The sequence below is a fragment of the Bombyx mori genome, chromosome 22 (genome assembly GCF_030269925.1).
Source record: "Bombyx mori chromosome 22, ASM3026992v2".
NCBI classification, from domain to species: domain Eukaryota; kingdom Metazoa; phylum Arthropoda; class Insecta; order Lepidoptera; family Bombycidae; genus Bombyx; species Bombyx mori.
The window spans coordinates 11,590,525-11,603,435 of record NC_085128.1 but is presented as its reverse complement, the minus strand read 5'-3'; the positions used below and the strand labels follow the sequence as shown (position 1 = coordinate 11,603,435).

Sequence of the window (12,911 nt, the reverse complement as noted above, 5' to 3'; positions counted from 1 at the left end):
CGTAATCTGCTCCTCTTTCTTTTCGTGTTATCTTATGGCCGATGTCCATTTCTATTTACGCTTTTATATAATTATTGTATTTTCGCTATTTTTCCTTCTTTTTTTCAATTTTGATGTGATTGTTTTCCGCGTACAGCGAGCAATGCTAAATATGACCAGTCTCCACTGTTGTGAGAGTCAACGTTTGGTAAATATTTACATGCAAAAACAGTAACGACACAGCTTTTTCTTAAAAAAATATTCATTCCATTGTTTTGTAATGAAAGTACTTAAAAAAACTTCATTAAATAAACATTCGGTATAAATTAAATTTTTCCGAAATTGACCACAAAAATACAATTGTACTCAATAAATTATCCAAACTTACTGCAGTCTTCGGGTAAAACACATTTATTAATGTTATCATCGTAATAATATCCGTCTTTACAATCGCAGCCGTCTTCGTAGCAAACAGCAGCACAACTTTGACATTCTTTGCCGATATCAGAACAATGTCTGTTACAATTTACTCCACATCCAGCAACAGCGTTCGGATCCCCATTGCATGAGTCTAATAAATAAAATGTAAAAGAAATTAATGGTTGAATTTGAATACAAATGCATTATTCATTTATATGACCAGATAGTTAATCCATTATGTTATAATATTTTCTGGCTTTGCACCTTTTTTTTTTTTGGACCAGAAGCCGCACCTCCTATTAGGTCCCCGCGCCTAGGGGGCGCGCGGGGTGTCTGGAACTGGTCCGCGACTGCGAGACCACGGGCCCAAGAAAGTTTTCAGGGCCCTACCCACTAAATGAGTCCCCTGCTCCCTTCGCCCAAGCGTCCGATCCCCTCCGAGGACAGAACCCCGATGAGGTAAGGGAGTTACCGCGGTCAACACTACAACCAGACGGCGCAGCTCACCCCAAGGACGCCCGGCCGACGGAATCTTCGAGGCGAATCGAAGGCTCTGAAACGTCGGCCGTCTCGGTACGGCAGCCCGTTAGGTCGCCCAGACACTGCCGCTGGTATCCCGGAATACCCCGCTGGACCAGAACCAGCCTGCCGGGTCGGGGCGCGATACACCGCCAACCGGTCGCTCTATTATTGATACTCCTTGGCGGCGCGCTAGAGTGCTGGTAGCGCGCCGCGCGGCCTCTACCCCCTTAGGTCGCCCCTTGACCTTCACCGGGGGTTAGCTATACACCAGAGCAGACCTACTTTTTCTTTAATCAGGCACTATGGCATTCATCAACAGTGCATTCTTTTTGAGAAATTTTTTTGGGCTTTAGAGTGAAATTGAGTGGAGTTCACTATAAACTGCGCTCCCACAGCCCTATTACTTTCCAGTAGTAAACAATAATAAATATACTTTATTGGTGTAGCGTGCAACATTCGGTCGCACTCGGGCGTCATCGGATGCGATCGGAGTTCCCGAACGCGCAGGTGTCCCGTGACGTCATACTGCGAGATTCGCGCGCGTTGATTTAAGTTGATTGTAAAACGTAATATAATTTAAGTTTTAATTGGTGCCTTGTAGTGCCTGGCGACTTGTTTACTCTTTTTACTTTTTAATAGAACATTGTACACATATTATATTATTATATTGTTGAATTGGTGTGTTTGACTTTTATGTGTTCGGAGCATAATATCCCGAGAATACAAATAACAAACCACATTGGCATTGACATTGTCTTCGAGCAACGGTATACACTTACTATAAGGCATGCTATTAAATAAAAAAATGTAACTTTCCTTTTTAATAAAATCTATTAATTAATTATGAAATACATAATTTAAAGTATTTAATAATTAATCAAATTAATATTTATTTATGTGAATAATAAGTAACATTATTTGTGATTTAATTTTAGAATAGTTATAAAATGGTCACGGCTTATAAAAATCATAGAGATTACGTACGTACCATCACAATCATCTCGAACACAAACTCCTTCATCGTTCCTCACATATCCTACTTTGCAAATGCATCCTTGAATGCAATCCATAGGATCCACACAACAATCTGGACTATCATAGCAATTTTTTTTTTTTTTTTTTCCACAGGAGAAAATCGCCGGATCCCCACCCGCGCGGCAGGTGGGGTATGTGGGAGTTGAACCTCACTAAAAACTCCTGCCGCTCACAACCGGCGCCCTACCTCGGACCGGGCCGGAGCCCAGTCGGGGCTATTGAAACGGCGGGACAGGGTTGACGCAGAGCACATTACATCCATCCCACCGTCCCACGGACGCCGGACCGGTGGCCGCCAGCGAAACGACCACCGGTTCCCTCGTTCAGCGGGCCGAGAGCCCGCTTTGATGGCGCCGCGTTACACCTTCCCCCAGAGCGGTCGGGGGAACGCGGTCTACCATCACCCGGCTTCCTATTGCGGGTGAGCGTGCAGAGCACGCCACCCCTCGTCTGGGTCCCTCCCCGCACAAAACGGGTGGGACCTCTAGCTCTTAGGGGGCCAGGTCACGGATACGACCCCGGTCCCGACCCCCTGCTCGGCGGCGGCGGGTTTCTGCGTAGTGAGGAGAGCTTTCCCTCACTCGCCCCGCCGCCTCCTTCTGCGAGATGGTGCACTCGCAGAAGTCGAGCATAGCCTTCCATGACTCATCGCTGCCAAGCATCGACGCCACGACGCCAGGCAGCGACAAGTCAGGTCCTATCTTTGCGACCAGGACACGGCGCTGCACCTCCCAAGCGGGGCAGACAGCGAGCGTATGCTCCGCCGTGTCCAGGTCGTGTCCACAATGGTGACACCTCGTCGTCGGCTCAGCCCCTATCCGGCGCAGGTACTTCCCGAAGCATCCGTGCCCGGTCAGCACCTGCACCAGACGAAAGGTGAGACGTCCCTCGCCACGATTCACCCAGTCATCAAAGACCGGGTAAACCGCCTCGACGGTCCGTAGCCCCCACGTGGGGTTGGCCAATCGCCTCGACCACGACTCGAGCACGGACCGCCGAGAATGGGCCTTCCGCGCCCGCAGCTCACTCTCGGGGACACGCGCCACGCCCCGAGCACGAAGCTCGCTGCGCCACCGATAGTCGGCAGCGAGCGACTCCGCCTCCAGCTCCCATGGCGGCGTCCCCGCCAAAACACACGCCGCCTCGAAGGAGACGGTGCGATATCCGCGGATGACCCTGATGGCAACGGTGCGCTGCGGCCGGCGCAGGAACCGAGCCATAGTGGCCCGGTTGCGCGGCTCAGCCCACACAGGTGCACCGTACAGGGCCATCGATCGCACCACCCCCGCGTAGAGACGGCGCACAACCTGATCCGGTCCCCCAATATTCGGGAGCAGCCGGCTCAAAGAACCGGCCGTCCCCATCAATCGGGGGACCAGCTCCGCAAAGTGAGCACGAAAGGCCCACCGGCTGTCCAACACGAGGCCGAGGTACTTCAACTGCACCCCGACCCCTATCCGGACGCCTCCAACCACGATGTGGGTGTCAACGGGTGGCGCCCTCCGCGGCCCGTGAAACCACAGAGCCTCGGATTTATTGAGCGCCACGTCGAGACCCAGCCTCCTTATCCTTCCGACGACGAGGGCCACTCCCGCTGTGGCGAGACGGGCAGACTCCCTAAAATCATCCCCCCGGGCCACGACCAACGTGTCGTCCGCGTAACAAATAACGCGGAGGCCCGGGAGGAGGGCGCCCCTCAGCACCCAGTCGTACCCGATATTCCACAAGAGGGGGCCGAGAACCGACCCCTGTGGAACACCACGCACGACCGGAAAGCGATGAAGGGTCCCACCGTACCCGGTACATACGACCGACCTGGCCCCCAAATAGGACCCAACCAGCCGGCGGAGGTAGAGGGGCACTCCATGCCTCTCCAGTGCCCCCCCTATCACGGTCCAGGGCAGAGTGTTAAATGCGTTGGCGATGTCAAGAGACACCGCCAGCGCCACCCCACCCCGAGAGACGGCCTCGTCCGAGAGGGACCGCACGCGAAGAATTGCATCCACGGTCGAACGGCCCTCCCGGAAGCCGTACTGCTCCGCCGACAGGTCAGGCCCCACCCCGACCAGGTGCCGAACGATGCGGGCAGCCAGAATACGTTCCAGCAATTTTCCCGCCTCGTCCAGCAGCACGATAGGACGATATCCGGCGGCTGTATCCACCGGGCGCCCCTCCTTCCTCAACAACACAAGTCTACCCGTCCGCCAGAGCGACGGAAACCGTCCCGACTCCAAGCAGCCATTATATAGCTCAAGGAGCCGGTCCCCCAGGGCACCGAGGGCCAAGGCCAATACCCGGCCGTGGACTCCGTCCGGGCCGGGGGCCGTGTCTTTCGCAGTCATCTTGACAACGGCCACCCGGAGCTCTGCCTCCGTAATACGGGGCACCTCAGCAGGAGCTTGGCCGTCGACGGTGTCAGACGGCCCGCCCATAGCGGGAGGGACAAAACCCTCCCGCTCCTGCGGGAACAACGCCGAAACGATGTCCCGCAGCTGCTGGGGCTGGAGACGCTCAGTCATAGAGGGGGCCCACGGGCGCAACTTGCCGCGTACCAATTTGTATGGGCTCCCCCACGGATCCGCTTCGAGCGCCTCCAAGAGTCTCTCCATGTTCTGCTCCTTGGCCCGCCTGATGGCCAGCCGCAGGGCGTCCTTCGCAGCGCGATATTCGCGGTGCAGCCGAGCTTCCTCCTCCGCGAACGCGACGGGCTCGTCGCGCCGCAGGCGGCGGCGACGGCGGTGTCTAGTGCACCGGCGGCTCGCCCGAATGGAGACCGCACGCAGTCTTGCAATTTCGGGCGACCACCAGGGCGACTGTCGCCGTCCAGAGTGCCGAGAGCCGACCCGGGGCATCGAGGCATCACATATGCGGTGCATCGCGCCCCGGAACCATTCGGCCTCGGTTTCCACATCGACAGGTTGTGGGCGCTTGGGCGCCCACGCCGCCACCATAGAGGCCTCCACCAGGAGCTCCCTGTTCAGGAGCTTCAGTGCCCACCTAGGGAATGACCGGGATGCACTCTGCGGGGGGTCAACCCCGCGGGCACCTGCAGCCGGCGTCGGCGCAGGGGCAGAAAGATCGTACCGGATATACCGGTGATCGGACAACGATTCCGCCCCCACCACCACTCTCCAGCCGAGGATGCGCCGTGCGACGGGCGAGCTCGCGAACGTCAAGTCCACGATAGACTCGCCCGTCCACCGCACGCAAGTCGCGATCGAGCCCCTATTAACGATACAGAGACCGACCGCGACCGCCCACTCCTCCAGCAGCCTACCACGAGCGTCCGTGAATGGGGAACCCCAAGCGACAGACTTCGCATTGAAGTCCCCCGCCAGTATCACTGAACGGGGAGCGAGGTGACGAGCGATCACCTCTAGCCCGTCCAGGAACCGCTCGAACTCGACGGTAGGCCGATTCGGAGAAAAGTACACCCCGATCACGACGATATTTTCTAACTGTACCGCGACGATCCCGGGGCCCCTGGTCACCATCGCCAGGGGGGGGACCATCGCGGTTCTTCTGATATGTATGGCCGCCAAGCCATCAACGTCCCCAAACCAACAGTCATCCGCTGGGGGAACGAAGTATGGCTCGGCGACCACAGCCACGTCAATTGACCACTCCGCCATGGTCTGGAGCAACATGTCCTGAGCCCCAGCGGAGTGGTTCAAGTTTCCCTGCAGGAAGCGATAGGTGTGATCCATTAAGGCTGAACCACATCCATCGCTCCCTCCCCTACTCCATTGCCCCCGCTATCGGGCGCGAACGCCTCAGCGGGGGACAAAGTGCCGGCCGGTGCTCCCCCGGCCAACCGCTTCTTTTGACGCCGCTTAGCTTGGCGGCGCCGATTTCGTTCTGCATTCTTGCTGGCCGGAGGGCAGGCCTTGCCCCCGGCCCGGTGGTCAGCCTTGCGCCCGGCCGCCGCACATAATAAGCAATGCGGCGCAGCCGAGCACACGGCCGCCTTGTGTCCAGGCTGACCACAGCGAAAGCACAATCCGCTGCGGTCAACCGCACTCGCGCATTTAGCGAGGCAGTGCCCAGTGCTGAAGCATCTGAGGCACCGCCAGGCGCGTGGTTCGAGAAGGCGCACGCGGGCCGCTATCCAGCCCACGCGCAACCTGCCCGGTTCCCCCGACGGTCTACCGGGCGGAGGAGCAGCCAAGGAGGTGGCCGCCTCTACCGGGCAACGCACCCAAACAGAGCCAGCCCCGGTATAACCGAGGCGCAGCTCGCCTACAGTTATATTCTCCAGGGCGCAGTTGCCCCGGGCGGCAATAGCCGCCGCCACCTCATCCTTAGTGGTGCAGTCGTCCAGGCCGGTCACTCTCAATTCAGCCATTTTGACCGGCCTGTGCACTCGAACCTCTTCCTCAGGCAGAACCGTACGGAGCTTCGCCGCCAGACGCTCCGCGATGCCGGAACTATCGGCACCGGGACACTCTAGCAGCTTGGCCCCATTGGCCGTCAGCCTACAGCGGAGGCCCTCCCCCGCCCCGATCTCGTCCAGATCAATAGCCGCGCGCGCCCGGGAGACTACATCTCCGTATGACACGCCCTTGGCCTCGGCGGCCGGCAGCAGCGTTAAGACCACTGCCGCCGACCGCGGCGCGCGCGACGACTTCTTCTTCATCTTCTTTTTCTTGGCGGCCACAGGCGCTCGACCCTGTTGGGGAGCAGCCTGAGACGCCGCAGTGGCCGGTGCTCCACCCACTTGGGGAGCTGTCGGTACGGCCCTCTTGGCACCCCGCCGGGCCACCACATTCCACCCCTCGTCCATGTTAGACGGGGGCGGGGGCAGCGGACGGGGTTGAGGCGCTTGCGATGTGCACTTCGCGTTAGCGCCGCCCCCCCGCTTGGCTCTGTCTCGCCCCGGGCCCGCCCTAGTGGCTGGAGCCTGTACGGGGGTGGAGCGGGTCACTGCAGCACCCGACACCGCGGCATGTGTAGACGCAGGTCGTTCAGCGTCACTAGCGACAATACGTTTCGCTTCGAGTGCCGCCAGCCCGCCACCCAGCCTTTCCATTACAGCCTGGACGGTGCGATCGATAATCTCGTCCAGGCTGTAGCAATTCGGTTCCGGCAGGCCCACGATCCGTGGCCCCGCGGATCCCTGCTGCCGCTCGACGGCCGTCGCCTCCCTAGACCGCGGCGACGGGAGACGCGAACGCCGCTGTACCGCGCGCGATGGTGGCAGCACGGGCCACGGGTCGCCAGCCGCCGCTGAGGGACAGGGACCCCGAGGGACCCCGGAGACCAGCGGCGACACCGCCGGCACAGATGCCGGAGGAGTCCGCGACCCAGCGGCACGCGGCAACGCGGGCGACGACCTCGTCGCGGCTACCCGCTTGGTAGCAGCAACCTTGTCATCGGGCCGCCGCTGCGCCTGTAGCTGTGCTCGGAGCCTCAAATTCTCCGCCATCAGCTGCACCACCTGGTCATTGGCGGAAGCAACCGAAGGCAGAACCTTCGAGACTCGCGAGACGACTTCCCGCAGCCTGCGGCCAGCAGCTTTGGTTTTGGCACTGGTCGCCGCATACGACTTGACGGTCTTCATGGCCCTGCCTATGACCAAGGCAGGGTCCCGAAGACCGCCCTCCTCCTCTTCTGTCGTCCGCCCGTCCAGCGAGGCGACAGACATCGACGCCGATGACGGCGCCGGTGACGGTGCGCCCTTCCCCCGAGCGGGTCTCCCTTTAGGGGGCGGCATCTCCTCCGCGGCAGAGGCCGAATCGGAGACTACCACCACTTTCTCCGGTGGGGCATCCGTGTCAGAGGACGACGTTAGCCCCCCCTTCCCTTCGCGGGAAGAAACTCCCCTCGATTTCCTCTTCCGCCTGACTTTCCCTTTCGGGCCAGCCGCCTCGCAGTCGCTGACGAGCGCAGAGCGCGTCGAGCCAGCGCTGGCACACCTCGGTTCGACGGGTTTTCCGCTGCCCGTCGCACAGCCCCCTTCATCGTGGCATGCTTTGCCCCCCCCAGAATACGTGGGGCAGCATGCTCCCACCGAAGTGGAAGCACGGAGGGATTCTCCACCTAGAGTGGTACCCTCCTGGGGTAATGTTTTTTTGTAAGTTTGCCATCATTCATTTTGTTCCTTTGTTATTTAACCAGGGGTCGGTCCCCTGGGACGGCCCTCACGACTGGACACCCTCCAGCCACTCATCCCATCACCGGGCACGTCACAGGCTTAGGATTAGGGCATTTTTATAGAGGTTTGCATCCTCGCGGCCCCTACTAGGCAGCGGCCCCCGCCCCCCACCAAGTGGGGATTACGGTATGGGACAACCCTTGGGACTAGACTCCCTCCAGCCATTCATCCCATCGTCAGGTGTCAAAAACTTGGGATTGGGGCATTTTTTATAGAGGTTCGCATCCTCACGGCTCCTGCTAGGCAGCAGCCCCCGTCCCCTACTCGGTAGGGATTGCGGTGTGCTTCTTCGAAGCCACGCCGGTAAACCGGTACCCCCCTTTGGGGGGCCTTCCCCTGTAGCCGCCAAGAGGCAGCCGGGGACATGGCAACCAGCGACCGGAAGGGAGTGCCCTCCGGTTCACTTCTCATCCACGTGGGGTCTACCATTACTGACAGACCCACACGTCTGACCACGGTGTGGCCACGCCGGCGTACCGGTACCCTCCTCTGGAGGGCCTTCCCCTTTAGCAGCCAAAAAGCTGCCGGGGACATGGCCTAGCATTCAAGAGGGCTCCAGAAGGGAGCCATCTCCCGCTTCACGCACCCTTTGTCCAGCAAAGGTGGGAAAACGGGAACACGGTGTGCAGTCCTCTTTGTTCACGGCACCCCTGTGCAGACAACGCTGCTCCACGGTATCGGGGTGCACGCTTAAGCCCCACCGCCGCGACAAGGCGAGACCACGTTCGGTGGGGATCATAGCAATTGGCGCAATCTGAAGATTCTTCGTTTTCGCCACAAAGTTGTTTTGCTAAATTAAAAAAGTTTGTTATTTGTTTTTTGGATGCGCTATGGTACAGCTTACAGTTTTCATGTATAGAAATTTTAAAATGGCGTTAACTACCGTCCATAAGTTCGAAACATAGGAAATAGCTATATAAAAATTCTAACCCCGAGACCAAATCTTGAATGTTTGGTGTTAAGGAATAAAGCTAGCCCTCGCGGGAAGGTACCACTGTCCTGCCTATGTTTCTTTCATAGAGTAAACGTGTGAATGAGCTCCGGTCCACTTGGTTGTAATTACCTTAGCCCATAGTCATCAACAACGTAAATTCCGCCACTCACCTTGGGACATGAGTGCTGAGTTTTAGTTTTATAATACTACGGGGCCCCATCCTTCAAACCGAAACGAATTATTACTACGCGGCCGAACTAGGCAGGGGAATAGATATAGGTCAAGTCATGTGTCATGCGTTCTATTTTAAAGGGTGTGGACTACCTATAGAGTTCTGTTGACAATATGAACCAACAACTTTTTTACATTAATTGTGCATATATCGATTATTTAGATAAATATATACACACGAGTATGAGCATATTTGTATGCTCTTTTTTAACATTTCTTTTGCCTTTAAAAGCATTCATTTGAAAGCGGTTTTTGTTTGTGATAAGTGTTTAATGTTGTTGGAACTGATAAAAAAATAAACTTGTTAACTCACTCCGAAGATCTTTGATACTTATTAAATTTTCACACTCGCGAGAGTTTTATATTCAGATTGATTAACAATATTCACAAATTTTCGTTTTAAAAACCGGCATTTTATTTCAGTTTTATACCCGCTTTTGATTTGTTTTTTCTTTGGTTTTATTTTCTTGATGCAAACTTAGTTTTACTTGAAGCATCAACAGATGGCCTTAATAGGGGAAGACCTGAATAGGGCAGTCGAGGAAGGAATAAGGAAAAAGAAATTCCAATAGTTGGGACTCCAGGAAGGTTTTTGTCTCGTATGATAGGATACGTACGTACGTACCGTATACTTGTGGTTGGGCCTCCATGGAAGGTTTCTGTCATAGTATCATCAATGTAGGCGCGTTAATAGTTTCAAGTAATCGACATTTTTCATTCCTTTTTTCTAGTTTATTAGTATTGTATAAGTATTTTCTAAACTACAATCTACGTCTGAAAATACTCACGGCACTGGTTTGGTTTTACGCATTTTCCTGTATTCTCGTTTAGGTAAAATCCTTCTTTGCAATCGCAAGCATTGTCATAGCAAACTGCAGCACATGCTCTTGGCTTTTTTCCGATATCGCCACACCGTTTGCTACAGTGCAAGCCGCAGCCGGAACGAGCGTTGTTGTCTCCACCGCAGGATGCTTGAAAATTCATAATAGAGAGATTCAATAAGACAATCCGCGGTAAATTGGCCTTTATTTTACTAAGTTTATGCATCCACCCGATGCCCGCAGTCACAAAACTCCATACAAACCAAGAAATACCCACTGTGAGATATAAGATTTAATTTTGATTATGGTATCCATGCGTGTCAGATGTAATTGCTAAGCTTTGAATTGACTCTTTAGTTTGAAAATATCATAAAAATTAGACAGCTGAGTCATAAAGTCTTGACGTATTATTAAATCTACGATACGACGTTGGCTAACCATGTCCGACAATAACATAGAAATTGGCTTCAAAAAAAAGTAAGAATGTCCTATCCGAAGCCTGTCTACTTTTTTATTTTTTTTTATTGTTTAGTTGGGTGGACGAGCTCACAGCCCACCTGATGTTAAGTGGTTACTGGAGCCCATAGACATCTACAACGTAAATGCGCCACCCGCCTCGAGATATAAGTTCTAAGGTCTAAATGGAGACCAGTCATAATAACATACATACGAGAGGAATAAGAGAATAGAAAAACAGTGAGGATGAACGGTTCTAAATAAATTATGAAATATTTACTAATAACTGTAAGTACTCACGACAGTCGGTTTTTGGTATACACGTTCCATTATCAGCTCTGACGTAGTTTTCTTTACACAAGCACCCTTTGATGCAATTCTTGGGATCTATTCTTGGACAAGCAACGGGTTTCCCTATTTCCGAACAATTCTTCGGTTGGCAGTACCCTTGTATACAATCATTGTAGACTTCATCATTACCACAAGTAGGAGCTAAGAAAAAAAAAACATTATATCTTTAGTTTTGTTTCGTGACATAAGTTGTGAACGTGATTAGATTAATATTTTGTTATTTCTAGTATTGCGTTGTTGGTATTTCTGGGTGTAGCGAGAAACAAGGTGTATAGAGAAAAATGAAGTAATATTTATCACGTTTCTACAATAAAAAATCGGTTACCAATAAATTTGTGAATTTGCGTTTTTTGTCTTTTACAGAAAATTATACAGAAATAAATTTCCAACAAATACAATACTGAAAATTTATAGTTATTTGTTTTAAAATTAGTCAGTCTAGTAACAGAAGATGTAGAAGTATTATAAGATCTAGAAGATCACTTTAAATTTTATAAGTTTAAATTTATTTTTATAAATCTTTACTTCTTACACAAATTTCTAGTAATATAAATCCTATACATTCGTTATTAATAGATGTGTATATAAATAATAATACACTTCAGTTTCATATATATTATGTTTATGTACACTATTAAATATTGAGGTAAATATTAAATATTGAGCTATAGTTATATAGTTAGGTATATAGTTGAGGTTAAATATTGAGGTCTACTTCATTTCTTTCTAATTCATTTATTCTGTAAACTAGTATAAACTAAATAAGATAGTATTTTGCGGTACGCAGCGGCTTGGCTCTGCCCCTGGCATTGCCGAAGTCCATGGGCGACAGTAACCACTCACCTTCAGGTGGGCCGTATGACCGTCTCTATAATTTTCTTAGTTTTGAATTTATTTCTTTTCCCCATCGTAATCTGCTCCTCTTTCTTTTCGTTTTATCTTATGGCCAATGTCCATTTCTATTTACGCTTTTATATTATTATAATTATTGTATTTTCGCTATTTTTCCTTTTTTTTTTCAATTTTGATGTGGTTGTTTTCTGCGTACAGCGAGCAATGCTAAATATGACCAGTCTCCACTGTTGTGAGAGTCAACGTTTGGTAAATATTTACATGCAAAAACAGTAACGACACAGCTTTTTCTTAAAAAAATATTCATTCCATTGTTTTGTAATGAAAGTACTTAAAAAAACTTCATTAAATAAACATTCGGTATAAATTAAAGTTTTCCGAAATTGACCACAAAAATACAGTTGTACTCAATAAATTATCCAAACTTACTGCAGTCTTCGGGTAAAACACATTTATTAATGTTATCATCGTAATAATATCCGTCTTTACAATCGCAGCCGTCTTCGTAGCAAACAGCAGCACAACTTTGACATTCTTTGCCGATATCAGAACAATGTCTGTTACAATTTACTCCACATCCAGCAACAGCGTTCGGATCCCCATTGCATGAGTCTAATAAATAAAATGTAAAAGAAATTAATGGTTGAATTTGAATACAAATGCATTATTCATTTATATGACCAGATAGTTAATCCATTATGTTATAATATTTTCTGGCTTTGCACCTTTTTTTTTCGACCAGAAGCCGCACCTCCTATTAGGTCCCCGCGCCTAGGGGGCGCGCGGGGTATGTGGAACTGGTCCGCGACTGCGAGACCACGGGCCCAAGCAAGTTTTTAGGGCCCTACCCACTAAATGAGTCCCCTGCTCCCTTCGCCCAAGCGTCCGATCCCCTCCGAGGACAGAACCCCGATGAGGTAAGGGAGTTACCGTGGTCAACACTACAACCAGACGGCGCAGCTCACCCCAAGGACGCCCGGCCGACGGAATCTTCGAGGCGAATCGAAGGCTCTGAAAAGTCGGCCGTCTCGGTACTGCAGCCCGTTAGGTCGCCCAGACACTGCCGCTGGTATCCCGGAATACCCCGCTGGACCAGAACCAGCCTGCCGGGTCGGGGCGCGATACACCGCCAACCGGTCGCTCTATTATTGATACT

At 52.3% G+C, this 12,911-nt stretch overlaps 1 pseudogene; it reads right to left on the bottom strand.

Annotated features, from left to right (window-relative positions):
• Positions 1-12,911, bottom strand: part of LOC134200996 (zonadhesin-like) — a 30,944-nt pseudogene that overhangs the window by 9,634 nt on the left and 8,399 nt on the right.